The 27,133-nt window shown below is 44.3% G+C and overlaps 1 long non-coding RNA gene across 11 annotated transcripts in view; it reads left to right on the forward strand.

Annotated features, from left to right (window-relative positions):
• The window catches only part of LOC118914542 (uncharacterized), a 79,948-nt gene extending 57,131 nt beyond the window's left edge, over positions 1-22,817 (forward strand). For 7 of the 11 annotated variants that reach the window (XR_008993731.1, XR_008993732.1, XR_008993729.1 and 4 more), the window contains one exon: positions 918-3,062. This is a non-coding gene — a long non-coding RNA (uncharacterized LOC118914542). Of the gene's footprint in view, positions 1-917; positions 3,063-8,217; positions 8,538-21,742; positions 21,921-22,742 lie in introns of those variants that run through there. The other 4 variants (XR_008993725.1, XR_008993726.1, XR_008993733.1 and 1 more) reach the window with 2 other exon arrangements.
• Positions 22,818-27,133: the final 4,316 nt, after the last annotated feature.

A 27,133-nucleotide genomic window follows, 5' to 3' on the forward strand; every position in this document is an offset into this window, starting at 1 on the left:
ATCATGTGAAGAGAAGACCGTGTGCCAGGCACAGTACAGTCAAAGGCACTGGGGCGCGAGGGCCACTGTGAGCAGCACAAGTCGTCCTGGGCGGAAGGCGTGCATGGTGAACAGTGAGGGAGCAGCGAGATGTGGTCCTAGGCTGTGCTGAGGAACTGGGACCGCGTCCTGAAGGCTGTGTCGGGGCCCCGAAAGACCTTAGCTGGGGGGGCTCTGGAGGACATTTCTAGGGTAGGAAATTCACACCGGGGGGAAATGTGCACAGAGTGGTTGGAATAGGAACAGGGTAGAGTTAAAAGGTTGTAATGGCAGAAAAGAAAAAATGGTAGAAGAGGTGGGTAGCCGTAACAGCAGTGACGGGCAGGAGGCAGTGGTGGTCCACTGTAGTGAGGAGGAGGAGTGGACTGGATGTTAGGCCAGGCTGGCTGGGGAGAAGGAGAAATCTGTCCAGGGTCCCCGCCTCATCTGAGCACCTAGATGCACGGCGGCCCCACTGAGCATTCCAGCTGCCACTCGCTGGGTGCTTGCATATGCCCAGTGTGTCACTTTGCATGCACACGTCCTTTTCACACTCCTTTCAGTGTGCAAGGGTGTGCCTTCATTTTATGGATGCAGAAGGGGAAGCTCAGAGCAATTAGGAAGCTTGCCCAACGTCTCATATGGAGTAAACAGTGGAGTTGGTGTTTGAACCTGGTTTCTGTGTCCCGAAGCCCATCCACCGGTCACTGGGGCATGCCCCAGCAGCAGGGAGAGGACTGGAGGGGGAGGCAGAGGCTGGTGGCCAGTGTAAATGCTCCCACGTAAATCCAACCCAGTCAGTACCAGGCTTAGTTTGCTTATGTGGCTGTTATCCGGGTGGGCGACGGTGCCCTGCTGTCATCCCGCTGACGTCACACGCTTCCTCTTGCCTTCTTCAGAGTGGCTGCTGATAAAGGGGAGCCTAGGGAGCAGGCCAGGCTCCCAGCTCAGCGGGGATGCCAACAGAGAAGGGGGCCCAGCATCGGAAGCCCCAAAACAATTACAACAGTAATATCACGGGTTGCCAAAACAAATTCAGTGGTAATGGAAAACTCTGAAATGCTGCGAAGGAGGTTCACAGGAAGCAGAGCCATGAAGGGAGCAGATGCAGTTGGGAAAATGGTGCCGACAGGCTTGCTCGGTGCAGGGCGGCCACAGCCTCCGGTCTGTAAAAGTGCCGTGTCCGTGGAGCGCAATAAAATGAGGTGCGACTGAACTTCCACCCTCTCACCTTTTGGGACGTGCTTGTATGGAGGCATGTTGGGAGGCAGGATGGGGAATAGAGAGTGTCGACGATTAAGGAGCCTTGCCCGACAGAATGAACCAACAGACTGTTTGCTGACCACGAGGCACCTGGACGTAAAAATAAATGTGGAGCCAGAACTGTCACTGCGCATATTATAGTTACGGTCCTGGGCATGAAATAACCAGAATGTGAGCTGTGTCCCTTTGGCTGCTGACCTCCCTGTTCCTTGGCCCCCATGCACCCTGGGAGAAGTCTCCTCTTTTCCCTTGCAAAAGCACCAAGGGTCTCTGCTTCAAGAATTACTCGGGGGTTCTCCCACTGTTGCACTGATGACCATCTTCCCTCATCTGCAGCCCTATGGCAAGTCCCTCCTATGTCTCTAGTCCGAGAAGACAGGCAGAGAGTCTGCAATTTTTGGTGTCTTTCCTGGAGCTGGACACAGGGAATGAGCTACTCAGATTATCAACATCAGGCCAGATTGGCCACTCTTCCCCAAACCTTTTTAATTGGGAAAAGTATTTGTTTTAAAATCTAGCAAATATAATACAGTTTAGACACTCAACAATATCTATAAAGAGAACCACAAAAATAGCATTTTTACTATTCATAGTTTGCAGAGAATGGATAAGACTCCTTTTCTTAAGAGTTACTTTTCTTTAAAGTAGGCAGTGGTAATTAAGGGTAAAACAACCAGGCGGTGGTATTGGAGGTTAGCAACCTTGTGCAGCCCTTGTTTATGCCTTTATCCCTACTGGGCTTTCCCTTCCTCCAAAGGCCTGCAGAAGCAGCTGGTGGTTTTTAGTCATCAAACCGGAGCCCTTTGTTGGAATTGTTTCTTTGGTGTATCGTGAGATGTGCTGTGAGCCATCTGATCAGGTCAGTCATTCCCATGATTTGAGCGAGAGCACGTCTGCCTGAAGGCTGAGCTCACACCGTCGCCTGAGGTCACACAGAAGCCAGTGTGCAAGACCTTATGTTGTGTGTTCCTAAAACAGCAGCTATTTAAAAAACTGCTTATTTACCTATTTACTCACTTACCTCCAGCCTTCTGCCTCCCACCCCAGCTAGAGTATTGGCTTATCTGCCGATGACTAATGAATGCAAGTCAGAGCATTTCACTTTAAAGACATTATTTCTCTGTTTAATGGGTGTGTCATGAATACCCAGTCACATGAGTCTTACTCAGAACCGCGTGGGTTTGTCAGGAGAAAAGCAATATGTCTGCGTTGAGTCTCTCCTATTCCCATGACTTATGTACCTGCAGAGGTTTATGCAAATGATCGCCCTGGTGCAATGTGGTCACAGCACCTCCTGGGATCATGGGGCCTTCGGTACCCTAACCCTCTTTGAAAAGGAGAAATGTGATTGGGCCACTGGCCCGGGCTCTTCGGGGGCAGTTCCGATACTGCTGCTGGGTTTGGATGGCTCGTGGGGAGACTGGGAGCTCCGTTCCTCCTCATTCTCACCCTGTTCTCTGGTGGTCTCCCTGCCTGGCCTCTGTCCTCCCAGCCACCCACACAGCAGCTGGAGTTCCTCAGGCCCTTGCCTTGGGTCACCCACACTTTCTAGCTCATGAGGTGCAGACGTCTGAGCTGATCCCTCCTGACGGTCTCTCTGGTGTATACTCTCAATGTGCTGCAGAGCCTCATCACCGCCCTGGCAACTTTTTCTCCTCTTGCTGATGCAAGCCCCTCTCATCTTCTGAAATAGTAGTGAAAATGCCCCTTATTCAGGCAGTGTCCCCTGGTGTGTGGCTTCACCTGATTCCTAACACACTTCTCAGCACACAATCGGTTAAATATTTGAGCAGCACAGACCCAATTTTTTAAGACTTCTCTGTAATCCTACTACCCTCACACAACTTTTAAAATTTCATCATGTATCCAACTGTTTCTTAACTGTATGTATCTTTCACATGGTTGTGATATATACAACTTGTATTATTTTCTCATTCAACATCATTTTGTAACTGTTCTTCCATGTCTCACTGCCTTCATTGTTAAGGCAGTGGGCAGCAGGCTGCGGTGGGAACGGTAGGATATGCAGCCATACTATGCATGGTCTTGGGCAAGACACATGCACCCTTATGGACCTCGGTATGTTTAGTCTGTGAAATGGTGATAAAATGTGTGTAAAGTGCACTGTACAGTGCCTGACACTTGACAAAAATGGCTGGAATTACTGCCTGGTTTCAGCCAAATAAGCTTTCACGCTTTGCTGCTGTGAAGGTTTTCATGGTGGCCGTTCAGACGGCTGCTGCGCTCCTCTGGAGTATGGGGATCCCGTTTGTTTGCATTACCTCCTAGATCTCTGCTAATTACGATCTGCCTCCGTGGGCCCTGGGTCTTGCAGGGCAGTGGCTGGCTGCACTTCGTTCCTGATCAATTTGCTTTTCACACTGAAACTTAAGTCACTAGGTTTCTATGCTCAAGACCTCTAAGCTTTGTCCTAAGTGGCCAAAATGGGAAAAGAAACTTTGGCAAGATCCCTCTATTTCCATCTTTCCCATCCCCTTCCAGCTGAGAGAGCTGAGTGCGTCCAGCTTAGGTGCCTTAGCTCCAAAGTCCAGGCCACGCTGGGCAAGCCCAGAGCTGAGCCTCCGCCCGTGTGCACTGCTCAGAGCCTCTGGTCTGTTCACGAGTGGGCTGTAAGCGCTTACTTGTAATGTGGAGGGGTGGGGAGCAGGGAGCCGCCCCTCCCTGTGTTCCCCTCACTCACACACAGCGTCCTAACAGCCAGTGCCCAGGCGTAGCGTGACCCTCCCCTTCTGCAGAATGGCGCCGACAACTTTAGGAGGTTCAAGCTGGAGCTCTGTGTTAAGGAATGATCCCAGTATAGTCTTTTCCCTAGGGTGTTACCTTGTCATGTTAGACCTGAGCTCTTTCCCCTCATTTACAAAATAAGGAGTGGTCACAGCACTCCATGTATTTCAGGGGCCCAGCAGATATATCTGCTGAGAAGGAAAGTGCTTTTAAAAATTTTAGTGTTACCTCTGTGTCTGCTGTTTACACATCTTTACAACTGTACACAACTTTCACGTCCTCCGTTTTCTGCCTAGGAGTAAAACTTGTTCTCCAACACATCTCGGTGGCAGTTGCCAAAAAGAGCCCTGTTTTGTCTTGTAAAACTGTGTCAAGCCTGTCAGCGGTTAGCTGTGTGTACAGAGATTCCTTTTTCAGTATAGGCTTCTGTTGGATGAAGTTCAAAAAATAGTCTCTGCTAATTCTCCAGTCAAATGAGGAGAGTTATTTCTGATGATTGCTTAATCTTAATTCTCAAAACATTCCTTCCATCACACACACACACACACACACACACACACACACACACACACACACACACACACACGTCAAAAGGTGCTCTCTCTGCCAACTTGCCTGAACATGTCCCTTTGCTTTGCTTTTTACTTCTGCTCTTGAAATCTTGCGTGACTGAAGCGTGGGAGGCAGTGTGATTCAAGATGCAAAGGTCATGGCCACTATCATGTTCTGTATATGCATTTCTAGTTTCAGAACTGTGTGGGGACAGAACACGGCCACACAGGTATGTGGGGCAGGACACGGTCACACAGGTATGTGAGGACAGAACATGGTTACACAGATATGTGGGACAGAACAGGGTCACACAGGTATGAGGGGACACAACACGGTCACACAGATGTGTGGGGACAGAACATGGTTGCACAGAAAGTTTTTGGACCTGCCTTTACTGGGAAGCTTATAACAAAGGCGCCCGTTTCACATTGCATAGATCTTGAGAGAATTCCTTCCTTCAGGGCAGAACCGCCAGACCCATGGCAGTCTGCTCTGCAGTGATGGGGGAGCCCACACTTGGCGATGTATGAGCAGCCACCTCTCTTTTCACCCTAGGAGATCAAATTTCTGTTTGAAGGGAATGGAAAGTTTTTTTTGCTTTGTCTTAAGTGTGACTCCCACCAGGAGTTACCAAGTACAGTTTACTCTTTATATGAGAAGGGTGGAGTCACAGAAGGCCACGTGAAGGACAGAGATAGGTCTTGAACATGCTGTCTAAATTATTGAACCAAAAAACCCCACAGTTTGGACATGTTTCAGCAGACCAACTGTATGAGTGAGCTGGTACACCATGCAGGTAAGAGCTCAGGCTGCGTTTGGATCCTGGCTCTACTTGCTGGCTCTGTGACAGCAGGCAAGCTGTTTAATCCTTCCATGCCTCAGTTTCCTGATCTGTAGGATGGGATAACACCTTTACCACTGCTAATGCCTACCACAGCTGGTTATTGTGGCGATCGATGAGTTAATATTTACAGAGTGCTTAGTAAAGTACCTTGGCATATCACTGATGTGACATCAGCTGCTACTCTCACCACGGATCTTTATTATAAAGGCTGCAGATGCTTTTCTGTAAATGTGCCCCATGTCCTTCAGGGGAGGCCCTTTATAGATTGACTTTCTTCTTATGATTTTAAATTCATACCAACATTTCTTCTGTTTCACTAAATGAATACCCCTCTCTACCTAAAAACTTAAATTCTATTCATTGTCTAAAAGCCTTAACTGAAAACCAACATGCTATGTTGTATTTTTCAAGAATCACTTGATGATTAACGTTATATGATAAACAAATGAGATAAGCAATTAGGGAACGTCCCATAGTTAGAGTACAGTATTTTCTGGGCCATGGGATGTGTTACAATTCTATACATACAAGATGGTAATTCTCTCTGTGAGTGATCATTTGATCAGCCAGTCCTTGTTTTCCTAATTAGACTTTAAATTCCATGAGGATAGAGACTGTGTTTTGCTCCCCATTAAATTCCAGCATCTGGTGTGTGACGTACTAGACATTCAAAAGTACCTGCCAAATGAGTGAATGAACGAATACATGGCTTGGTCATAAAAAATGGTACTTTGTAAGTTATTGTGTTTATATAATGCTTTATATAATGTCTCTTAAGGACTTTAAAGAAGTTCATATGTAGTTGGTATCATTATTCATACTCTTAATACTTCTAGTAAGAAGGTAGAAAGCTGACAGAGAAACTGAGGCAGAGATTCACTAACTTAGCAAGAGGCAGACTTGAGGGTGAACCTCCAGTCTTCTGAGTCCCAGTCTGGATCTGTTTCCTGAAACGGGAAAAGGAGAATCAAGAAATGCCACCTGTTGTGTTCTTTGATATTTTCCTTTCTTCTTCCCTGCAATGCTTCCATGGCTGGCATCCTGCAAATGCTGCAGGGAGAGAGGAGAGACTCCCCAGACCCTCGGTTAGTACCGTGCTTGGAAGGCAATCGACCTGCAAGCACAGGATTAGCACGTGCCCCTGACTCAGCCCTGGGGACAGCTCCTGGCCCCAGGCAGGTGTCTTTGACATCAGAGGGTTAGTATCAGCAATGACAATCTAAGTGAATGTGGCACCATGCTGAAAAATTGCCATGTAGGCAAACGGATGACTTCTTATTTAGCTCCTGAAAAATACCGTACATGGAAAGACGTTCTTTACCATCTGGAAACTATTTTGAGGAAATTAAAGTTCTGGAGCTCAACTCTATCAATGACTCTCTCTTGCCTTTATTATTACTATTGTTTTCCCTGTTTCCTGGCTCTTGAATCAGATCCTAAAGCTTGTTTCCTATGTAGTAGCTCCCAACAAATTCACAAGGCAGACCCTGTGCCCTCTGTCCTCTCTGACTCTCTGACATTCCTCTGGTTTCATTCCAAGTCATGTGCACGCATCACAGACATAAATGTTCTTGATTTTTTGCTAGTTGAGCACATGTGGAATGATTTAGTTCCTGAAAGACGATGCTTTGGACACTTACATTTATAAAATATAAACTCTATGGAATCAGGGGTTCTTCTGTCTCCTCGAAGTGTAAGCTAGAAGCCTAATCAGACCAAATTAAAAAAATCTAACTGGGCCATTAGAGTGAAGTTCTGTGTCTGGGGGACGAGGACTGAGCATGCGGCCGTCGCCGGGACCACCGGGGCCGCGGTTGGCGGGGACGCATCGTCCAGTGGGTTCCTTGGCCCTTGCGTCCCATTTCAGCCCCGTGCTGGACTAAGGCTCCTTAAACCCGCGACCGACTAAAGAGCTTCAGGAATGAGGTCTGGTGCTTCGTTTCATCCCCTGGGTTCGCTGAAGTTGAACCAGAAAACTCTTGGCTTTCGGCCTCGTTGAAAAACTTTCTAAAACCATCTCATTTTCTGGTATCCAAAGCACAGTGAGGGGCCTGTTACTGGTTGTTAACGTTACAAGTCCCTTGGGATCCTTTTCTATTAAAAAATGCTGCAGATGGAAGATTGATAGGTTGAAATGAAGTAGTTAAACGCCAGACCCCTGGGGTCAAACAGTGAGCTACCTTATTTTTTTAAAGTGGATGATAAACTAGAATTTATTGAGTAGCTATTACTTGACAGGCTTCAGGGCCTGCCTCCAGGGGCCCCGTTTGGTGGGGAGAGGGGCAGGTGGGCAGAGACGGCGGCTGTACCGGGCAGCCGGGGCCTCGGAGGGCGTGCAGCCGGGCAGGGCCCTGCCGAGGGCCGGGAGGGCGCACACTGCGCCCGGGGAGGGGCCGGCCTGGGGCCGATGCGCGCCGCGCCTCGGAGGTAAGGGGCGAGGGGGCGGCCCGGGAAGGACGCGGAGGGGTGAGCGGAGCCTGCGTGTCCGGAGCCTGGGGCGCGTGTCCGCAGGGCGGGGGCGGGGGCGCTGGCCGGTGGGGGCGCCCTGCGCGGCATCATGTCGCTGTTCTGTACGTGATGTGTGACCAGGGAGCTAAACAGTCCGGCCTGTCGCAGAGAGTTCGCCCTGACGGCGGTGGGAAGGGGGCGTCGGAGAGTCAGAGACCATTTGCGTGAACTAGTGATTATCTCACAACATCTTTTACCATTTAACTGTTTTATTGACCTGAAATATAGTTTATGACATTATTTTACATTTAAGTAGGAAAACATTTCAGTTTTCTTCTCTTGTTTAGGTGCCGTATTGTTATTATCTTCCCTTTGAATATTGGGAAACTGAGGCACAAGGCCATGGATCCCCGAGGTTCTGAAGGAATCCGCCGAGAAACTGACCCAAAGCCAGGTCTCAGCGTTTCTCCCAGCAGTTGCCAGACCACGCTCCCCACTATTATTACAGCATATTCATAATGTAATTAACTTCCAGAAAGCCATATGGCTTTTGTTACCAAGACTGGAGGAATGTGCTTTTCCTAAGAGCGGCATATGGCCCCCAACAGCTCTCTGCTTGCGCGTTTTAACAAAATGAACATGTGCATAAATCTGAAGCCTCAGGCCGGTGAGCACCTGGAGCTGCTTTTCTTCTCTCCCTAGTGACCCCTGCCTTTCTGACAAAGACATCAGGCAGTTTCCTGGGCAGCCTGTGGGCGGACACACGGTGGTGCGGCTCACGGGCTCCTCTCTCCACTGGCACTGCCCCTTGGAAGGGCAGCCTCTGTCTCTCACTTACCCGAGTGCCGCTTGTGAGGCACGTTCCTGAGGCAGCGCACCTGGGGCAGTGGGGGGGCTCCCTGAGTGGGAACGGGAGACCGGCTGTGGCCCTTCAGTCATGCAGGGCTATGGACGCCCACGTGCCGAACTAACTCAACAGGAGTTCAGTGGAGGGTTCACACCCAATCTCCCAGCTACTCAGAAGCCTTTGCATTTGAGGTAATGTGTCTTAGAGCTCCACACTCAGTTTACACTGTCTCATCCTATTGTTGATTTAGCAGGTTTTCTGACAGAGTCTGTCTGAGAACCAGCTTCTTGCAACTTTCACATTATTGTATGACAATATTCACCACCAATTATTTGTACTCAAAGTCAATGACATTATCTCATTGGAATTCCCTGGACTCTGAATTCATAAGACAGTCCAAAATGCTCTTGTCTGTGATGGAAAAATACAGCACAATTACTGTAAGTCAGTTGCTTCATAAAGAATCTGAGCTTCAAATTTAGCTACTCATCATATTGGTACATTGCTTGCTTTTTTCCCATAATGCTGTTATTATTACACCAGTAATGCATTTTTTTGTTAATTAACTGTAAAAGTATATCAACTATAAAAGAAAATTTTAAAATTTGCACACTTCTTAAGAAACTAAAATAAGAATAACATTTTCATTAATATTAAAATATTTAACCCTTCTATTCAAAAGTTTAATTTCCTAAGAACAAAAACCACATAATTTGGGATAATTTATTCATGAAGGATAAGGCAAATGTTTTAAATAATAAATTAAACTTTTAGTCTTTTTCTCATCTAGAATGACTCATTCAAATCCTGTTCATACAAAAGGGAAGTGTTCATTCACTTGTGTTCCAGTTCATCTTATATTTACTATAATCTATGTTCTTTTTTGGACAAGTCATAGCTTCTCCTTTCATAAAATAATATCTTCCATTATGTTATAATTACAAACTGTGGACTCATAGAATCGATGAATCACAGGGCTGGTTGGAATAAGCCTTCAGCAATCGTCTCAGCCTCCTGGGCATCTCTAGACCATGAGCTGAATAACAAGGTGAGTAAGAGACATCTTTAGGCAGAAATACAGTTTTGGCAGGATGAAGAAATAAGGCAAACCTGGGAACTCTTTTCCTCTGTAGGAAAAATACTTCTTCCTTCCTTTTTTTTTTTTCCAAAGCAAAACTCACCCCAAACTGATGTTATTAGAATAATAATGTCACCAGAAAATCTGTTGTGTGTGAGTATGAAACCGTTTAGATTTGATTGTGGAGAATCTGTAAGACTCCAGATAAGCAATGTTGGAGAACGAAAGAGTCTGCCCCACTGGTTGAAGCATGACTGCAAAATGCAAAAACAGCATAAAAGTACAGGATTTATAAACACACTAACGCTACATAATCCATAGAAAGCCAAAAAGAATTTGGAAGAGAGAGTACTTAGGATAACGTTTATGTACCAGCAAGAGTCAGTTGGAAGTTGTAATAAAATTTTATTTTCTTAACTGTCACAATTTATTCATTTTAAGATCATTCCTTATAGGCTCTGTAGCACTTGGAGACGTCCATGTCAGAGGATACGCTTCAGGACACTGAGCCAGTATGCATAACTGCGTGCAGGGGTCGCATCCAAATTGAAAGCAAATTTCGCTGTTTATAAGCTGGTCTTTTTAGAGCTGAACGAACATGGACACAAAAAGACCTGGCTCACTAAAATTACTAAAATCACTTTGGGTTAATTTGAATGATATATTCTAAAAAAGTTATGGTATGCAGAGACACAAACAATTTGCTTCTCCAGATTTTCAAATCCTGTGCCAAATTATTTTAACAAACAACCATGCCTATAATGTAAGTAGGGAAATGACCAACCAGCTCCAAGGGAAGGCGGATCCGCTTATTCAAGACACATTTTGTTCTGCTGAGCCCCGTATTGGGTCTGAATACCCGAAGGTGCTCTCTTAGTACTAATTTTGGAGGTTGGGGAAAGGAGATTTGCCAGGCAGATGACATGGTGTTGGGAAACCACAGAGGCTGGAACCAGTGAGGGAAAATACCAGGTTTTGGGGCAACTGAAGGATTCTTAAGAGCAAGAATGTTTAGTATTTAATGAGATTGTTTCTGTTTCTGCAATTGTAAACTATCCCAACTCCTCAAACTTTGGTCAGAGGCTGTGGTAAGTTCATGCTTGGAGGGTTTCCTTTTGTTTTTGGATTGAATCTTCTGGGAAAGGCCTCATTCCATGGAGGGCAGAATAGGAGGCCCGGCCCGCACATCAGCCACCCCTTCCTCCATCCCTCCAAATGTCTGGAACTTTGGTCTTCCCAGCCTATGGGATGGGCATCTGAGTGAAGGAGAATGTAAATTCCAGCTAATATTTGGGTTGCATCAATTCAGTCTGAAACACAGTCATTTATTAAGGGAGGAAGTAAGGGTGGATGATTTGATCTCTAGGGCTCCACTTTCTATCACAGTGCTAATTATCTGCAGCACGTGATGCCGTCGGCATTTTCTTCTACAAACATACAGGTATTTAGCATTTATTTTGATTTTTAAAGTCAAGTCTGAGCTAGTCGGTTATGTGTCCGGTAAACCAGAAGATGTTTCTGAAATCTGTGGCAACTGTTCTCAAGCTGCTTTGTGGGTTTGCGCTTATGGGAAGTGTAATTATAGGTGGCCTCTCCCTGCAGCGTTCTCCACGGCCTCAGGGGAGCTTGTTATATGTGGAAATCTTCACAGGAAGTCCTATTGTTGTCTGAGGCTTGCAGACTGGTACCTACATGTTTGCAGATGCCCACATATTTTGGCTTATCATCACTCATGAACAGTGGCCGTGAGCTATAGGGAAAAAGTACCAATAACCCATTGCTTGAACTTATCTTTTAAAAGGGCAAATTTCATGTGTCTAGACCAAAGGTGAATATAAGTTTCAGTTTGTTTATGTGAAGTTAGAATTTTTGCTTACACATCTCTGTAGTACTCTGCTGCATTATTGAGGTGAGATATGCATGTAAAAGGAAGAGAGAAGAAAAGAGGGTTGGAAAAACAGAAACACAGAAATGTTTAAAGATCCAGCACAGGCCCCTCACCTCACTCCTTTACTGGGGAGTCTCTCTTTCTGCTTTTAACAGCCACGCCTTCACTGACACATCTTGATGTTTGAGAACCTTCCAGAAAACACGGAAGTGTGCGAACATGATGAGTGCCCTGACTATCTACATTTACCTATAACTATGCTATTCTCATAGTTATGGGCAAGTCTGAGGGCCAAGTTCTTGTCTGGCTTTGCATCTAGTCGAGTCCTTACATGCTATGAAGCTTTGGGCCAAAGTTTAATTTTCCCAGGACTCATAGAACCTACTGTTTAGTGATACAAAATTATATTTCTGCTTAAAAAAAGATGACACAGTCAAAATGATTTAATGGAAATCTAAAACAGAAGCCAAATGGTAGATGATTTTAATCCAAACAAAATATAACCTATAAAAACCTGAAGTTGTTATTAAATTCGGAAATATCTTCTGTTACTTTTCAAGGTGAGTCTCGGGCTGTTTAGGCCACATGAAGTCACCAAGTTCCAGGCTGGAGACCACCTCATTGTGGCTTCCAGGACCCTAAGTGTGTTCTGAAAATACTGTCCCATCTCATGTTCTCCAGCCTTTATTCACTGAGGGCTGTGTGTGTGTTTCTTTTACAGCTCTTACTGACTTTATTGTCCTAAATTTGGCTCATTTTTCCAGCCTACCAGGACTTGGGAACAATCTCATTTCTGCTAGCTTGTTATCTATTCCTCCCAGATACTTGCCTTTCACAAAACAGCAAGTGTACTATGTACACATTCATTTGCTCGCTGACGGAGATGGTGATGAGGGCAGGCGAAGTGGATCTTGCGGCCTGGCACTTACCCTCCACGGGTGTGGTTGTTTAGCCAGTTTAAAGATCATTTATTCCACAAACACTATCGAGTGCTTCCTCTGAGCTTCACGCAGGGCAGCAGATGCGATGAGCACTGCCTGTCCGTCCTTGAGGCAGAGTAGGCAGGAAGATCTGTTCAGGGGAGTGGTGAGGCCAGGAGTGTGCATTAGGTAAGGGACTTGAAATCCTGCCTGGAGTTTTCTTTAAAGAATAAACTCAGGAGAGTAAGAAATATTTTAAGTTTGTTCAAAATGTATTCAATTTATTCCATAAATTTTAGAAACATTTCATCAAATTACCAAGACAATCCTATCATTAGGGTTTTATGCTCATTAGTGATTATAACCATCTTAAACCTTTAACTTTATGAATTCTGTATTCTTATGTAGAACTATGATATATCTCTTATTTCATTCCTATGTATTTTAGAGGAAAGATTTTAGATATTTTGTTTTTTGCTGCATACTAGAATAGGGGGTTTTCACACCTTTATGCAGTTTTTTGGGTTTCCTAGAGAGCTTTGGGTCTTGACTCATAGCTTCTAATTCTTTTTCAGTTCACTTGATTGAATTTTCTAAATCAGAGGTCATTAAGTGTGGATAATGATAATTGAAGGTCCTTTTCATGGCTGAATAACATTCCGCTGTGAGGATGGGCCACACTGTGTTCAGCCCTTCACCCATTGGCGGACATTTGGGTCCTTGCTGCCTGTCAGCTCTTGTGCACAGTGCTGCTGTGAGCATGGGTGTGCAAGGATCTGCTGGAGTCCCCACTTCCAGTTCTTTTGGATATATGCCCAGAAGTAGAATTGCTGGACCATATAGCAATTCTTTAATCTCTTGAGGAACTATTATACTGTTTTCTATAGCAACTGCACCATTTACATTCCTTCCACAAATGCATGAGTTCCTATTTCTCCACATTCTCACCACTTGCTATTTTGTCTTTTAATTTTTAAAAATTTTATAATAGCCATCCTAAGGGGTATGAAGTGGTATCTCATTGTGATTTTGGTTTGAACTTCCCTAATGATCAGTGATGTTGAGCATCTTTTCAAGTGCTTATTGGCAATTTGCATATCCTCTTTGGAGAAATATTTTCAAGTCCTTTTCCCATTTTTAATTGGGTTGTTTTGTTTTGTTATTGTTGGGTTGTAAAGATGATTTTCAAACCCTAAAGATAGAGGTCAAATTCTGACCATTTACAGAATTCTGATTTCCATTGTTTGTAACTAACAACTTTAATCCTTTAAAAAACAACCTAGGAACATTGAATTAAAATATGATTAAGTAGAACTCATTTCAGGTACATTTGGCACAGATCTAATATTTCTGGCTATCTTTGCCTAGCCAGACGCTCGAGACAATTAAAAAAAAATGCATCAGCACGTGTTTCTGTCTGTTTTGTCCACATTTACAACTATTTCAGAACTTAGTCAAACATTCTAAGAACTACTCTCAGACTCATGTCTTGCCTACAAAAATAGCAGATAAATATATACAAATGATGGTGTTTTTCCATTTTCGGATATATCTGGCATTAAACTCAGGACAAAAGAAGGCACAAAATTTAGGCTGTGGTTTGGGTCCCCAACCCTCTTGAAGGCGTCAGTCTCTACCCACTCTTCACAAAGGCACCATTGCTCTGTGCATGTCTGAATCTGTTTATAATTTGAGAATAGAGGTGAGAAAGAATGTTGATTTCTATTTTGTGACATTTTTGTGGTGGCATAGATATTTTTATGAAATTCAGCTGTGAAATTTCCCTGTTCTGAAAAGATAACACATAAGGAATTATTTTAAGAAAGTAAACTAACTACTGTCATGTGCTCCAAATAAACCTGGACTCAGTTGTTTGTAGTTGGCTTAGCTGGCAGATTTGGGGGCAATAAATTTTTATAGATGTCTATGATATTCAGCTATTTCTACATCAATAAAAGGAACTATATTATTTTTAAATGCCCTAGAGTATAAAGAAAGCAGTGTTTATAGAGTCCCTCAGTAAAATGTTGCTTTGTAAAAGTCCTAAAATCGTTTTCATATGTTATCATTTATTTATTCCCAAGCAGATTGTAAGCAACTCAAATGAGCTGTTTTTAATCACCTTTTATTGCATAATATAATGGTCATTATACAGAGCTAGCTAAATAAATGTTGCTGACTGATCTGGCACTCAATGGAACATTTTATTGGTTATTTGAAAGTTGTTTTAAATTTTGGGTGGAAGGAAGAGAGACTTTAAAGTTTATAGTATTTCTGTTGGATAACTACTATATATTCTGAGGATTTCAAACATAACGGGCAACTAGACCCATGTGTTTTCTGTGTTTTAAGCACTCAGAGCTGCTCTTTGGCTGTGTCCTACTAGTTTCATTGACCATAACGTTAATGAAATCAACATTCATCAGCCTGTGGCAGACAACTCTGTCTTCAAATTCATTTGCTCCCCACATGCTGTAACTTGACTTTTTCCCAGGGGCAGCCTCAGTTTTGTCCCTCCATGGCACTTGTTTAGAGCTCTGGAAATCTTTCATGTAAGGTTGGGGGATCACTTGTCTCTTGTCTAGTGGAGAGAACCAGCTCTTTCTGTACCAACATGGTGAACTGTGTACTTACAGTCTAGAAACTACACTTTCCATATAGCAGCCGCCAGCCACATGTGGTTACTTAGTACTTGGACTGTGACTGGTCAGAACTGAGATGTGCTCTAAGTAGAAAATACACAGTGGATTTTGAAGACATAGTATAAGTAGAAAAAGAAACAGTCTTAGTTTTCAAAAATATTGATTCCAGGTTGAAAATATATTATTTTGGATATTGGGCTAAATAAAATATATTACTAAATTAATTCCCCATTTCTTGTCCTTTTGATTTAATGTGGCTGTTGGAAACTTAAGAATTACATGTGTGGCTGACATAAAGTTTCTGTTGGGCAGTCCGGCTCCAGGCAGGGTTTCTGAGCTCCAGCAGCTTTGACAGGGGGTCAGATGGTTTTGTGGGAAAGAGCTGACCTGGGCATCCCGGGATGAATAGCAGTGTCTCTGGCCTCTAAACACTAGGTGCCAGTAAGTTCCCTCTCCTCAGCTGTGACAACTGGCAGTGCTTCCAGACATCGCCAAATACCCTTTGGGGGACAGACCAACCGTGGCTGAGAACCGTCCCCGGGAGAGTGATGCAGTGGTTGTACGGGCATCGCTCGGGGCTGCTTTGTACCTGTTCCGAGGTCTCCTTCATAGGTTCAAAGATTGTTTTACCCGATGATCACACACGATTTATGGGGCCTATTTTTAACCTCGCTTTGGTGCATGATATAGTGTCCTGTGCACAGCGGGAGGCCCACGATCGCCCCTTTCCAGCTTTTTCAGTCCTGATTTCCACCACCCCCAGCTTTTCTAGGCGGTCCACACCGGGACTGTCTGGGGAGCTGTTTGAGAACAGCCGGGGCCCCCACACCAGCCCAAAGAACTCTGATGGAAGCTCACTAATTTTAGAGGAAATGATTTGCATTTTGCCCACAGCTGCGAGCGTTCCATGGGACTGTCCCTCGTCCGCTGAAATGAGAGGCTTGGTTCTGTCTGAGGAAGGTGACATCATGCAGGATTACTAGGCTGTCAGTGAATGTGTTTGGTGTATAATGAGTATTTAAAGCTGGGTTTTAAGGGTACGGATGGGGTTCCATAAGCTCACTGGGGCTTGGTTCTTAGAGAAAAATGCCTCATTTATGAGAACATTTTCCTAAATTGAAGTGAGGAGATAGTTTTGCTGGAAAATATCACTGGCCAGGCACATATACAAATCTGCTGAGGGCCACAGTAAAATTTGCTGGCCCCATAGCCATGTTTCTGACCCCTCCTTTTCTCAAACTTCAAGCATTTGAGTAACTTGCTAACAATGTGTATAGTGATGGTGGTGGCGCCTTCTTTTGAGTACTATTGTTGGGACATAATCGTAATTTTTTTAAATTTTGGTATCATTAATCTACAATTACATGAAGAACATTATGTTTACTAGGCTCCCCCCTTCACCAAGTCCCCCCCACATACCCCTTCACAGTCACTGTTCATCAGCGTAGTAAGATGCTGTAAAATCACTACTTGTCTTCTCTGTGTTGCACAGCCCTCCCCGTGCCTCCCCACATTATACGTGCTAATTGTAATGCCCCCTTTCTTTTTTCCCACCCTTGTCCCTCCCTTCCCACCCATCCTCCCCAGTCCTTCTCCCTTTGGTAACTATTAGTCCATTCTTGGGTTCTGTGATTCTGCTGCTGTTTTGTTCCTTCAGTTTTCCTTTGTTCTTATACTCCATAGATGAGTGAAATCATTTGGTACTTGTCTTTCTCCACCTGGCTTATTTCACTGAGCATAATACCTTCTAGCTCCATCCATGTTGTTGCAAATGGTAGGATCTGTTTTTTTTTTTTTTTAATGATATAATCATAATTTAAAAAAGCACCTCCATCCTCTGCTATGAACTTCGTGGACCTCACATGACTTTTTGGGGCCCTGGCAGTTCCATGTCAGGAGGGAGGGGGTTTCAGTGCCCAATCCCCCTTCTGGCTCACCTCCAGGTGTGCTCAGAGGCCACCTGAATGGAGCAGCGGTCATCACTTATTGTTGATCATTGCCATCAAGTCTGGGTAGCTCTGGTGGAGCTCAGTTAAATTTAGCCTATAGTTTAATAAAGAACAATTTTCTACTCCCTGAAAGGCTAGATTTTTTGGTTCACTAGACCTTTCTTCTAAGATATATGCTAGTTTCCTTTTTGTTAATTCAGATTTCATAGGGCACTATTCATTACCAGGGCTGTACATATGGCTATTTCACTACTGACTCTCATGTACACTTTGTTACTGTGTGGACAAACTGTTTAGGAGAAACTCTACCCAGGACACAATCTTTCTGACTTAGAGCTTAGAGGTTGAAGAGTCTTAAATGAGGTCACACCTCACAGCTGCTCTTTGGATTATGGTCTTATATTCGTGTAGCTGTTTCTGCCAGCAGACTGTGAGCACAGTTAAGTGAAGGAGCCTGTACTTCCTCAAAGAATATAGCATGCTCAACAGTGTTTAAAATAAACCCTTTGAGGTATCAGAAGGCAATACATTTATCTAATGTGCCTACTAAATTCCTAGTACATTCAGGGTTTTGGGTTCTGAGTGATTGGAAAAGTAGGGAAACCAGATACGTTATAGATTCAAAATCTTTCACTTCCACTTATTGATAATAAACCGTATTGCCATCACTCAGATCTGGTTTTTAACAAATGCAGAAAACAAAATAGCAAGCCCTGTCCTCTTGCCTCCTTCGAGGTCATCTAATTAGGGTACTTGAATTTACCTCCTAACTTTGTAGGTCTTTAAAAATAAAATCTTGGAAATGATGTTCTGACTTTAGCCAACAACTCTCTCCCCAAAAACAACAACCCATTCATACCTTGTCCTCTCCTCTAAAACAGTCATCATTTGCTTTTGGAGCTAGAGGAATAAACAGTTTAGAAACCATCAGTGGAAAACAGAGAGACTGGGAAATTTAATCAAGTAGGTATAGTGTCAGGCATTCTGCAAATGGGCTTTGGTCTAAACTTGGACTCAAGTTCAACATATTTGGAAGTCACACTTGGCTACATAAAATACAATTTTGTGTAATTTGAATGTTTTGGCAAATATTAATCTGTAACTGCCAATATGAGCTTAAATAATAGGGTTACATCAAAGTTTCATGGGCCACAAAATACTTTCCTCTAAATTTCAGTAAATTATAGAGTATCATTTTTTTGAACAAGCACATAAGATAAGCAATAAGAGAAGTAACCTCCCTATTTTGACCATCGTATTTTGTTTCTACCATTTTTTCTCAGTTTTCAAATTCCACAAGATTGTTTATCAAAAACTGTCTTGCTCAAAGAAAAGATTTATTTATCAAATGTGCCTACTGAATTCCTAGTACATTCAGGGTTTTGAGCTCTGATAGCCTGAATGATTTGTTTTGCCTTAAACTCTACTGCTTTGTGTCATATTATAATGAGCCACCCCATGGCTGGCCAATCTGAAGCACTAGAAGACCAACGCCCAGTAGCTTTTCTATAGTCTGTATTCCCTATGGCACTGAAAAGATCATCCTAAGCGCATAACAGACCAAATGGGACTGAATCGCCACTACTGATTTCAAAAACAAAGGGGTTTTCATTGGCTTCATTCCCTGTTATGTCTTTGATGCTTATGATAGTCTCTGGATTGTCGTGAGTGCTGAGCGATTTTTTTTTAATGAATGAATGAATGAACCCGGAGTGGTAATTTGTTCTAGTGAAGCCTTTCTTAAAACGTGCAGAGAATAGTTAGTTCATTCTGCACTCCTGACAGGCATTTCTAGCGTCGAGAGCACTATTCTCCTTTTTTTGACACACAGATTTAATGGGCTTTTTAGATCAACTTTATGCAAATTGCTCGAGAGATTCCATGTTTGTTTTTCTGTTAGTCTGGACACAACCTCAGAAGCCTCACTCCAGAGAGCATTGCAGGAGGGGAAAGAACACGGACTTGTCCCACCGTGAGCACTGCCCCAGGCGGGAAGCTGGGAAAGGGCAAACGCGGCAGGAAGAGTGGCTGCTGGAGGGCTGGAGGGCTGGAGCTCACTGTGGGGCCGAGGCCTGAGAGGCAGGGGGTGTCTGCGCCCCCACCCTTCTGCTCTTCCTCCGCTCTTACATCTCTGCTGAGCCAAGTAAGCCCAGTCTTGTGTGAAGATTCAGCCTCCTTCTCAAAGGTATATCCGAATAAGCTGGTTCTCCGATTTTCTTTTGTAACAGGACAAAGGGCACACTCTTTACACGTGCCAGGTGCATCCCCCAAATCTGAGACTGAAAGCTGTTTCTTGGCATTTAAGGCCCTTGATCAACTTTTAGTTGCATGGGCTTCGAGGAGTGTGGCTTCCTCAGGAGTGTGCTGGGAGCAATGCTTGGGAGAACAGGATCTGGGGACTTTCGGATTCCTGGTTATCAGGCATCTAAACTGCCTCATTTTTATCTTAACCTCTGGCAATATTGTCAAAGTTTGTAACATTATTCTGGATAGTTCAGGGTTGACAAAATATAGTTTCTCTCTTAACATGTTGATAAGCCATGTGGGAGTTACATAAGGACTTGATGGCCTTTTGGCAAGTACAAACTACAAATAAGTAGGTTTTAGGTGGATTGGTTTGTATCAACAGAATTCATTGTTTGTATAGCCCAGGGTTATTTCTCCCCTCACCCCGGAAGGTCTGGGTAATGGAAACAGATAAAGGTTCCCAGTATAAGATGCAGGTTCGCTGGCCACTTCCATCCCCATCGCCTTGGGCATGTCCTTTAACCTTGCCAAGCCCTGGGTTCCTGACCTGAAAGCAGGGACGCTGTAGTGGAGAGCCTTAGCGTGGACGCCTGTCACTCTTTCTGGGTGTCCAGCATGTGGACTCTGCTTCCCATGTTCAAGGGATGCTTTCACTGTAGAAGGCTGGCTACTCTCGCTCTGCCCTGCAGCTGCGGTGCAGGCGCCTGCCTCAGAGCCGCACGTCAAAGGGGACTTCTCCAGATATCAAAAGTCCTGTCACAAAGGGGGGACAGTGGCAAAGGACCGAGTTCTGGGACACTGGTGGTGGCGAGGATGGCAATGCGAGTGGTGGCATGTGACGTCCGGGGCTAGGAGTGTCAGCTCCAGGCCAGGTACAGGCGGCGCTCTCCGCTTCCAGAGCAGACGGCCTCTGCGGGGGGGCTTCAGGCGCTGCTCCTGCCTGTAGGGCCTCAGGCGCGGCCCCTTGGCCTTTCTGGAAAGCCTGTCAGGGGCTTGGTATCCTCGGATTAGCCCAAATCGGTTTTTATAGCTTGCATTATCAGTCCCCATTGACATAACACGTGGGGAAGGTGAATATTAAATGGCATGAGACAAGGAAAGCCCTTGGCACAAGGCGTGACCCATAGTAGGCACTCAGTGAATTCACGGCGGGCGTCCCGTGACTACCGTGTCAATGGCGGGAGGAGCAGAGGCTGGAGGGGGACCGGAGCCTAGATCTGAGGGCAGACCTCCGGGGTGGGCAACTGTGCAGGGGCGATTTTGAAGGTGGTCATTGGTAGGGCTCTACAAATCCAAGCTCGATTTTCATAGAAGTAACCTTAGCCCAGCCTTCTCTTTCCAGGCAAGGGAGACTCGGCAGCAGCAAGTGAATCCCTCAGCGAGGGGCAGGGCTGAGCGGCCGCCGGGCTTTCTAAGCCCTGAGCCTTTGATGTTCACCCCACACGCCGCTCGTGCTATTTCAGTTTAAGCATTTAACAGACGGACGGTCTGGTGTGGGCCGGGTTCTGTGAGGGCCTGTGGAAGGAGCATGGGTGGTGGCTGGGTTTTTCAGCTGCTTCTCATCATCATGCTGCACCTGGCGAGGCAGAATATACATGTAAGCAGAACAAATAGAGACCAGAGCAAGAGGGCTCGACACAAGCCGGTCCCCGAGGCTGTGGAGCCGCAGGACAGGTGGCCACCACGGGCCAAGGGCAGGCGGGAGCTCCCGGACAGGGTGAGACCTGAAGGGTGGGTGTGGGTGACCTCTGTCTTCTGGATAAGGCCCAGGTCGTTTTTAAAAATAACCAAAGCAAGACGTTTTCTTATGGGTTTATTTGTTTGTTTTTGAGAAAGCATCAGGGTAGAACTCTTAAAAATACCATGGAAATTACAGGGTAGGAATTATAATGTCTAAATAGAACAAAGTTTAAAATCTCTGCTATAAGCTCTCAGAAGGATGTTCTATTGATTGTCTCAACCATCTTTGGCAATTTAAGTCACATTCATAAGCTGGAAATGTTAACAAAAATATCTTTATGGTGTTTTATGTCATTTGGTGGTTTGTAAAGAATATGTCCATAACCTCTGATCACTATATCAGTAATGAGACATAGGTAGGGTGGACATCTTTTACATGTGAAGATGAGGAAAATGAAGGTCAGCACAGTTAAATGGCTGCTAAGCTCAGTTGTCTTGACTTCTAGTCTAAAAGGCTAGAATCTTCAAAAAATCCATGTGTTGAAAAGTACCTTTGGAAAATTATGTCTTGTGGTGTGGTGTCTGTTTTCACACTGGATCTGCTTCTCTCCCTGTCTCAAGGCTGATTTACCCCTGAGCACAAAGGAGTTTCTACACCACGACCAGTTCCAGTTCTCTAGGTGATGCTCCGCAAGGGATCCGCCAGGGCACGAGCTCCAGCCCGTGGGGACATCAGGAACTGGATCTTACGGGACATCATTATGCTCACCGAGCCCGACAGCTCCTGGACTATGTGGACGTAAGTGGTCAAAGTTTTTTATTATTATTTTTTAAGCTAGACAATCTAGAATTATCAGGAGAGAGCATTGACCGAGCTCTAATCTGTCGAAAGGTCAAGAAAGTTATTTTCTGCTTGCTAGCCAAAGAAGGTAATGAGAAGAGGATCCTGGAACTTGGGACCCCTGGTCCATAAGTAAAGAGCCCCCAGAAGCTCCTAGTTGTTTTTTGTCTTAAGAAACTATCTGTTTCTTCCTCCCTCCTCCCCACCCTCCTCCTCTTTCTCTCTTTCACTAGTAAAATTTTCCTTAGCTAGAGACTATATCCTGTTATAAAATAGTTTGCCAACCCAGGGCTCATTTTACTTGACTTTTCAGTAGCATTTAGCACCGTGACGCCGTCACCACCCCTGCCTTCTTGAAACGCCTCCTTCTGGCATCCACCCCACTGGTTTTCTGACTAACCTTCCCTCTGTTCTCTCTTAATCCCCTTTTAGGCTGAAATTTTGAATCTCCAGCCCACATTTCTCCCTTGAATACCAGAGCTGGTGTGTCCTTGGTGGTCTCAAAAACATCTTAAATTCAACCCGAATCAGACAGATCACATTCCCGCACCGATCCTGTTGCCCACTGTTCCCAGGTCTCAGGGAACGTGGCAGTGCGTGAGGCTGCAGCGGCCTGGACGTCATTCCCTCTTTAACACCACAATCAGAATGGTTCAAATCACCCCTCCTCAAGGTCTCAGCATCAAATAGGACTGTACTGCTTGAATCTATGCCCCTCTATCCCCACCTCGCTCAAGCTGCAACCTTCAAAGCTAAGTACTATTATTTTCTGCTTTATAGGTTAGGAAACTGATGACATCCAAGTTGTGGAATTGAGGTCAAACCCTAACTTTGTAGAACGAAATTCAGAAAAGGCAAGTAACTGCACAACAGTAATTTCCTTCAAGTCTGATGGTCCACACTATTGATATTCCCCCCCAAATTCAATGACATTGTAAATAATATGCGGCCAGGAGACTCAATATTTTTAAGAGTTAATTCTCCTTAAATTGACCTTTAGATTCAATGCCTTCCCAATCAAAATCCCAGAAGCTTACTTTGGTAGAAATTGAGTAGTTGGCTATAAAATGTATGAAATGCAAATGACCTAGAATGACCAAAGCAATTTTAAAGAAGAACAAAGGTGGACAGGTTATACTCCTTAATTTCAAGACTTAATATGAAGCTACAGTGATCAAGACAGTGTGGTATTGGTGAAAAGGTAGATCAATGAAACAAAAAAACTCAGAAACAGACCCATATAGTTATGATTAGTTGATTTTTAACAAAGATGGCAATTCAATGGAGAAAAATTCTTTTCAACAAATGATATTGGAGAAATTGTATATTTGTAAGGAAAATAATGAACCTTGAATCTTACCTTGCACCATATACAAAATGGATCATAAACCTACATTTAAGAAAAATGAAAAAAATTCTAGAAGAGAACATAGGGAAAACTTTATGTTCTTGATATCCTCTTAAGTAGATCCCCAAAATCATGAATATTAAAGAAAAGAACAATAAATTGGACTATCAAAATTAAAAGCTTTTGCTCTCCAAATGACACCCTTAGGGAAATGAAGAGGCAAACCTCAGAACAGGAGGAAGGCTTTGCCGTGTACATGTGTTAGTTATCTATTGCTGCATAATTAACTACCCCAAAACTTAGCAACTTAAAACAACAAACATTTATTGTCTCACAGTTTCCCAGGGCCAAGAATCCGGGAGGTTTCAGCCAAGGGGCTGATTAGGGTTGCAGCCATTTCAAGCCTTGACTGGGGGAGGATTCACGTCCAAGCTCACCCACACGGCTTTCGGCAGATGATCCACAGCACAGCTCAGTTCCTGCTCCATCGGCTGCCTGTGCATCCTCATGACATGGCAGCTGGCTTCTCCTAGGTGAGTAGCTCAACAGAGAGGCCGAGAAAGCACAGCGAAGGCAGCAGCTGCAGTCTTTTTATGACCTGCTGTCCAAACACAAATCTCATAATTGTGTCATAATTTATTCGCTAGACACGAGACCCTAAATCCAACCCACACTCAAGGGGAATTGAACTGAGCTGCACCTCTTGAGGGGAGGGGTATCCAAGCATCTGTGGGCATAGCTTGAACACTACCACAGCACAGGTCTTATAAAGAAATTTGTGTTCGGAATATACAGAGGACACTTAAACTCTGTAATAAGCATACAACTCTATAAAAATGAGTGAGAGAATTGAATAGGGACAAATAAAGATATTACAATGTCTGATAAGCATATGAAAGGATGTTCCACATCATCAGTCATCAGAGAAATGCAAATAAAAACTACTATATACCTATCAGAATGGCTAAAATTAAAGAGACGAAACATTTTGACTAAGTGTTAGCTACGACGTGGAGCAGCTGGGACACAGCATTGCCAGTGGGAATGTGAAATGGTAAAAACCTCTTTGGAAGACCATCAGTTTCTTAAAAAGTAAAGCATACGCCTAACCTATGGCCTCATTATCCCACTGGGAGGTATTTACCCTAGAAAAATGCCGAGGAGAAGGATCCAGAGACAAGTGAGTATGAGTCAATTACATAAAATTCTAGGAAGTGGAAACTAATCAATAGTGACCAGAGCGTGTCAGTTTTTGTCTTGCGCCGTGGGCAGAGGGCAGAATAGAGTACAAAGGGGTACCAGAAACCTTTTGGGGTGGGTGCACATGTTCTGTATCTTGATTGTCAGGTGGTTTCATGAGGGTACTCACCTGTCAAAAGTCACTGATTTGTATACCTTAAGTGGATGAAGTTGTCTGAATTGGAACATATCTCAGTGAAGGTGACTTTAAAAAGATGAAGTGGGTGAATATAAAAATCAATAATTTTGCATCTTGAGAACTGTTAAGTGGCACTGTGTGAGTGCATTCACCATCTGCGTAATGTGGCTCTGTAAACCACTGAAATGTTCTCGTTTTCGGGGCTCTTGTCTGCGAGGTGTGTGTATCCGGCAGAGTCATAAGCATATGCTGAGGACAGAGGCTTGCTGTGCTGGGCTAGGCGACCTCTGAGGCTCCTTCCAGTCATTGCTTAATCCTGCCTCCCATCCCTACATGGACAAGAGCCCGGCCCTTGGAGCCCGACAGACCTGGATTCGATTCTGGCTCTGCTATTTCTAGCAGTTAGTAAGTCTAGTTGGTGAGTCTCAGTTTCCTTAGAGGTAAGATGAGGGCAGTATACCTACATTGAAATGAGTTGACAAATAAAAAATCCAGCACACAAAGAAGAAGGCACAGAGGAGCCATTTGGTAAATATTCATTTTCTCCTCTCTCCTTCCAGAAAAGTTTTAACACTCTCAAGTTTGAAATTATGGGTTGTAAGAAAATTAGGACAACTTTCTAGAACATAAAAATGCCAGAAAAATCTGTATCTTTTAGCTGTGTAGACAAAGTATAATGGCAAACTGATTAATAAAGATACATCTAAGGAAGAAAGAAAAATAAGGTTAAATCTTTCCTTTGTTTTAAATCAGTACTTCAAATTCCAGGGACCCAAGTCACTGCTTCAAAATAGAAAATGCACTGTAGGTAATATCTGTGCATAAATATATATATGCATAACTGTCACTACATTGCTAACAAGCCTAATATGAATCCTGGAAGCTGGTGTGGTTAATGATTAGATCCCCCACCACAGGCCACACCAGGAAGCCTGTGGCACGTGGCCATTGCCAGGTTCAAAATGAAACAGGAGCTCAACCCAGTGTTAACTGTCCATTTTACCTCCACTGATGTTTTCAGGATTTTTTTTGCCAAATTGGTGAATATTATCTTTGCCTTTCCTGGTCTAAAATTGATATCAGTTGTGTAATGTTTGTATTGGAAAAACAAGTATTGGATATTAGACATAGAGTGAAAATGCAAGAAAAAATAATTTAAAAGCTAGAACGTTAAATCCCTGCCTGATTTCAAAGTGGGAGCCACTGAGGGGGCAGTCTTCTTGTAGGTATTTGAGTTCCTTTAATTGTTTTTCTACAGCTTGTTGAATATTTCACTCAAGAATTTCAAATGTTAATGAGGGCTGTTTCTTCATTTCATCAGCTAGAGCATGCAGCCAGGAGTTTGTTTTGCTAGTTGGTACAATAGCTTATTGTTGATTATTAAGACTCACTTAAACCAACTAAATGGGAGTAAATGTTCCTTAAAGACAAGTTAAGCTTCCAGCAAATACCTCAGTTCTGCAAGTAGACACTGAATACTTGCTTGTGTGTTTGTGGTTGACTTGACGTCCCTGCATTTCTGCTCCTTCCCCCATTTCTCTCATGTCACTGCCCTCCATTTGAACTTTCTTTTCTCTATTATATGCTCTCCGTGGGGGAACAGGTAGGGGCACTGCCACCTGTGAGTGCCTGTATATAAACAGGTGGCCTTCGGGTGGGGTGGCAGGGAGCTAGAGCTCCTATTTCGCTTTACACAGAATGTCCGGTGTACATCATATTCCGTGTCTTTTTATACCTCTCCTTCCATCTAAGTGGGTGAGAGATGTTATGAATGGGTGCAGGTGGGCTTGAGGGCCTGCACACAGCAGGTAATGGGCACCTGTCACCCCAGGCTTAGAGTTTCTCCTCTGTTAAGCGAACAAGTGTGGCAGGTGCCAATGAGCCAGAGGTACCCTGTAGTTTTCAGGAAGCTGCTCCTCTGACTTCAGAACAGGAAAAAGTTGATATTCACGTGCAACCATCCTTTCCCTTCTGGTTTTCCATTAGAGTGAAGGGAAGTCACACCCAGGCCTGATCTTCTGAAACATCAAGGGGGATTTAGGGGCTCAGCCCTGCAAAGGTGTAAAGGTCTCCCTCTGAGGTTGAACATGGAATATCCAGTCTATAAACTGGAGCCCTGTGATGTTCCTTCCCCTCTAAGAAACATGCAATGAACCTTGGGTACATAGAAAGCTGAATAGCTTGGGTCTGGGATGACTTCCCTGTGGGCTGCCTGGAGGTGAGAGAGGCGGACCAGATGGCCCCTCAGATCCTCCCAGGAGCCTCTGGGTCATGAGTCCTTGGCAGGGCCTTCCCGGTGCCCCCCAGCTGTCTTGAAACTGTCTGCCCAGATTCATGAACCCGATTCCTGTGTGTAAATTTCCTATTTCTGTCTATTTTATATTTTAATAATAGCCCATTCATCAACCCCTTTCTCCTCCATACAACTTATTTATTTATTAAACA

Source organism: Manis pentadactyla, chromosome 14, assembly GCF_030020395.1.
Source record: "Manis pentadactyla isolate mManPen7 chromosome 14, mManPen7.hap1, whole genome shotgun sequence".
Lineage (NCBI taxonomy): Eukaryota > Metazoa > Chordata > Mammalia > Pholidota > Manidae > Manis > Manis pentadactyla.